General features: G+C 34.5%; 1 protein-coding gene across 1 annotated transcript in view; it reads right to left on the bottom strand.

Annotated features, from left to right (window-relative positions):
• Nucleotides 1-5,600, bottom strand: part of LOC107729333 (Kv channel-interacting protein 1-like) — a 54,014-nt gene that overhangs the window by 43,545 nt on the left and 4,869 nt on the right. The window lies entirely within an intron of this gene.

Here is a 5,600-nt window from a genome sequence, read left to right as displayed (position 1 = left end):
CAACGAAACACACAGCGTCTCCACGACATGGCGGCGGCGGCAGCAACAATACTACAGCGAGAATCAAAGTTACGCCTTCTTTCTTTGCGTGAACATTTGGGCGGTGTTATGCAAATCTTCCCACACAGTCCTAGACATGTGGGGGCGTGTTAGGACGAGGCGTTTTAGGAGGGTGTGGACGAGTCTTAACTTTTATAAAGAATATCTCTTTGGGTTTGAGACTTTAGTCTTTGCAATTTTAGGGATCTTATCTATTCACAAACAGCTTGTAACACTCCAAAGAGAAAGGAAAACTTGAAATCGCATCGTATGACCCCTTTAAGAAATCAAACATCACTATAACTATTGCTTCTACTCAAGGTTAGTGATTTAGACCAACCACAACACTAAATAAACTTCATCATGTAACTCAACCTCATGTGCCTTGAGAGGAGGTGTGTCATTACTTTTCTAAAATATAATATTTTCCCCTTGCATGCAATGACCATTTTAAAAATCATAATCATGACAATACCATGCAGTTTCATATGAGTAGAGAAGAGGCTCTGTGACTCTATGATCATCTGTCAGACACATGCTATAAACATCTTCTGAACTGAGGCAGATATGAGCATTATTTTATGCCCAAATATATATTTCATTCAAAATGAATCATTGATATTTTGGAAATGAATGTTTCAGAGGGACACAGTCTGTCCTGAGGGCTGCTGGGTTGTTTGTGTGTACGTATGTGTATGTGTGTGTGTGTGTGTGTGTGTGTGTGTGTGTGTATGTATGTCTTGTTGTCACACTGGGCTATGAATGTTCCACACAACTTCACAAAACACCACATTCTTGCACAAAATGCACCTATAAATGACACTAAAGAGAGTTTGCGAAAACACAAATACATATACAATCTCCTGATTCATCTCACTATGTACAACTGTGCAACTAAATTCAACTCCTGTTCTGTTCACACCCAGTTCAATTATTTAGAAGTGGCATGATATATGAACCGAGTTTAATATTTATGTCAATAAATAAATATAGCTAGAAACAAACAGGTTAAACTGTTGGCATCGCTTTAAAAACAAATGGCTCTTACAAGCCGCAATCAAAACCATGCAGAGCGATCATTGCAGTATACCATTCACAAACAAATGACTTTTAAGATCCAGTTCTTATTAGTCAATGAAAAAAATACAGAACGATTAGTGCAGTCTGATTCACAAACAAATGACTCGTACTAGCCGGTTCTTTTTAGTGAATGAAAGCAATGCAGAGTGATCACTGCAGTCTGCTTCACGAAAAAATAACAGATTCACGAACAAATTATTTTTTTAATGCATGAAAATGATGCAGAGCGATCAGTGCAGACCGATTCACGAATAAACTATTTTTACGATTTGTTGGTGAATCAAAATCATTAGCACAACCAGTGTAGTCTGATTCCAGAACAAAAGACTCTTATGAACTCTTTTAATGAATACTTCAAATGAGGTTTGAATCAATCTGACGAATCACTTGCTGAACTGAATCCACCAGACTGAATCAACATCTGAATCAATTATTGAACAGCAAGTTACCATTATTTTGGGAAACACTGATCAAAATAGCTTCTGTGACTGTAGGCTACTGTAAATATGTTTGTCAATAGGCTTTAATTTTCCAAAACTGAATTAAAAACATATAGTACCGCTATTAGGTGTTTTGATGGCTCACAGACTGAGAAGACTATATCTATATCTCTTGAGAGAAAACTGTGACCCCCTTCCTGACAGCAAACTTTAATTAATCACACTAATGATGACAAATTACCGTTTCAATTTCAAAGACAAGCACTCCCTGCAGGCCAGAGATAAAACGATGTACAACAGCCTTTTAAATCCGACTCAGTGAATACAAATATCCTCCTGTCTCATCAGAAAAATGCTTTTGAACAATGATTTTAAAAAGTAATATTTAATTGGGCATCTCAGCGACAGTGCAGTTGCCAGAATCTGCATCCTAACTAATAAAATCGCAGCTCTATGGTTGTAAGACCAATGCTTTTTTTTCCAGTCTTCTATGATTGCTGGATAAGGATTTTTTTTTAATCTAGGTGATGAAATACAATATTTGAGAGTTCTGCATCATCTCCAATGTCAAGAACAAAAGTGAAACTGCAAAATAAATAAATAAAAAATGTTTTAACACTACTACCAATACTCACATATGGACCTTTTTCACATTTCCAGTTTTCTCAGTGATTGTTGGGTAAACTTCTATAGTAGTGAATGGGGGACTTCCACAAATATATGCATTCCCATTTACTCAAATAGAAAAAGAAAAAACGCCACGATAATGTTTTCATGACTTTCAAAAACAGGATAAAAATAGAGAGAGACTGAAAACGGCAGTCAGTAGAGAGAACAATGTCAAATTTACTGTCACTTTAATAAGCTGTATTAGAAACACCCAGAGATGGGCAGTATTTTAATTAAATGTATTTAAAATATGTATAAGAATATCTCTTTGGGTTTGAGACTTTAGTCTTTGCAACTTTAGGGATCTTATCTATTCACGAACAGCTTGTAACACTCCAAAGAGAAAGGAAAACTTGAAATCGCATCGTATGACCCCTTTAATGACAGAATTTCCATTTTTGGGTGAACTATACCTTTAATTCGGCCATGGTTCCATCTTCCAACTGGAGAGAGAAATAAAGAAGCTGTTTTGGTGCTCAGTGCAAACTGGCTAAGTAAAATATATACTATCAGATATTGCTCACTGAATGTTATTACAGGACAGAAGAAAAAGCTGTGTTGCTCTACAACTTTGCTTACTAGCTGAGAAGTGTTAGCTTGCTAACTAAAGTTAGCTACTTGATTTTATGGACAAAATGAAATTTTTAAAGGGGATTTATGAAAGGATGTTCAAGCATGAATCACTTTTTTATTGCCAATGTGTGAACAGCATGTAATGAAACTTTAAAAATGAGAGCCTGTAGACTAATGTTTATGTGAAGGACTCCCAGGACTTTCCCAGGTTTCGCTGAGAAAATCCAAGGGAAACTATCATAACAGTGTAATTTTAATGAACATCATTTGTTGATATGATGTTGGTGAATCACATTGGCCGTCGCTCGCTCGCATTACTATGGAGTGCGTGCAAGAGTATGATCAATAAGTTTCTGGCCACAGCTCACTTAAGGGCCACTGGTGTTGCTAATAACAAGGGTTTCTGAATTCTAGAGCCCTTTAACAGCTAAATATCAGCATTTTTAGGAGTTAATCTCTACTGTTGACAGTGAAATATCTTTCAACTGTCTGTTTCTCAGGACTGCTTAATTTTTGACACACTGATAAAGAAATGATAAAGGAGTGATACAGAAACATGAAAAAATAAAGCGCAGACATGCTTGATTCAAGTAAACACAGTCGGTTATGTCTTAAGTGAACATAAGAAATTAGAAGAAATAGGCCTATCAATATATTGGATATAGGCTATTCTCTAGTGTTAGAGTTAAAGAATATGTTGTTTATAAGTTTTTCAAGGAGAGGAAAGTACTTATCTTTCTCTTATGTGTGTATCTAACTCCAGCATTACTAAATGTCATGGCACTGTCTCACACTTCAAATGATTGCTTGTAAATATTGTTTGTATTTTCAAATTACAAATTACTTGTATTTTAATTAAATACATTTCTCACACCAGTATTTTGTATTTTAAATTAAATACATTTGATGAGCAAGTATTTGTCATTTGTAATAGTACTTTTTGATGTATTTGTGCCCATATCTCACCCTCACATTTAGTTAACTATTTTTTTGTAATTTGATGCAAATGTAATATAATACGAAGTATAGTGTTATAAATGTACATAGTCTACATTAAAAAAAATAAAAAAAAAAGAAAACTTTGGAGGATTTACGATGCTGATGACCGTTGAAACGCTTCATCACGGTCTTGTGAAAAGGGTCCATAGGCTTACAGATAAACAGTTACGTCAAAAGACACTTATTAACATATCTTGTCAAGCAGATGTCAGGTTTAAAGCTCAGAGTCATCTCAGATGTTTCTCCTGATATGATAATAGTTGACAGCATGTATAAAATAAATGTAAATAGCAGCTCATTACATTGGTATTGGGAGAATTTAATAAATTGAGATCTCTGATATCTTTGCTAATATGAGCACAGTTTGAGACGTTTTTGAGATCTCTTCTGAAACTCTTTAGGAGACATGAGATTTTTCTTAAGAAGCTGAAAAGCAGACATTTTCATTTGCGCAATATTTAATCTCATTCTAATCTAGGAGAAACAGTTGAGATAATACATAGGCTAAATGTAAATAAATACAATAATGAGAATACACTACTGTTCCAATGTTTAGGGTCAGTAAATTTTTTTAAATTAATACTTATTTAGCAAGGATGCATTAAATTGATCAAAAGTGACAATAATGGCATATGTAATGTCACAAAATATAAAAATCCTAAAAAAAAATGAAGCAGCACAACTATTTTCAACATTGATAATAATCAGAAATGTTTCTTGAGCAGCAAATCAGCATATTAGAATGATTTCTGAAGGATCATGTGACACTGAAGACTGGAGTAATGATGCTGAAAATTCAGCTTTACATCAAAGATATAAATTACATTTTGAAATATTTTCACAGAAAACAGCTATTTTAAATTGTAAAAATATTTCACAATATTACTGATTTTACTGTAAAATTACTCAAATATATGCATCCTTGGTGAGCAGAAGAGACTTCTTTCAAAAATATTTTTAAAAATCTTACCCCAAACTTTTGAACGGTAGTGTATAAATACCTGATAATTTGAGTTTAGAAGTGCAGATACACACATGCATGAACATAAACACAGCAAGCACATGCTGACCATTTGTCTAAGGACATGTAGTGTCCACTTACCCTGAGTTTCGTCACCAAGAAGCATTTGGACGAGTTACTTGGTAAACGATTAAGTGGCCTGTCACTGAAAATATTTGTACTTTTTCGCCTTCTAGTGTTTAAAAACGAACATCACGGTCAATCTCACAGAGAGCTGAACAAACGCGCCACCCGGCGGCAGACTCGCGGATTACAGGCTGCGATTTCAAAATATTCAAAATATTATCAACACGCAAATAACACGTACTTTGCATGTAAATCCCAATAACAGACGCTCTTTCAAAACAATTAAACAAGACTTTTCATTTATAAAAACTGCAGACAGATTGCAGCACATGCCATGCACCTACGGCGTTCTCTTGTACGTGCTTCTCATCAGACAGACCTTGCAGTTAATTAAGGAAATTAATTAAATAAAGCATGTACTTACAGGTGACATGATGATTCAGCACACATATGTGAATTTAGATCGTAATCCAGTGTGAATTCGTTATTTTGTCCTTTGTCTCACAGACTCACGCTGAGACTTTGTGGGCGTGGCAGGCGCCTGAAAGTTGTTTCAAGTAGAAAGGGTCTAAATAATTATTCTCATATTTTAATTCTTTCGTTTGGCAAGTGTTAAAAATCTATTATATACTATTAGCTACTATCCCTATATTTTTTATTTATTATATATATATATATACACACACACACACACATATATATATATATATATA

This window comes from Sinocyclocheilus rhinocerous, unplaced genomic scaffold (genome assembly GCF_001515625.1).
Source record: "Sinocyclocheilus rhinocerous isolate Xijiao unplaced genomic scaffold, SAMN03320098_v1.1 scaffold428, whole genome shotgun sequence".
In the NCBI taxonomy this organism is placed as follows: Eukaryota; Metazoa; Chordata; class Actinopteri; order Cypriniformes; family Cyprinidae; genus Sinocyclocheilus; species Sinocyclocheilus rhinocerous.
This window is presented reverse-complemented; position numbering and strand designations above follow the sequence as displayed.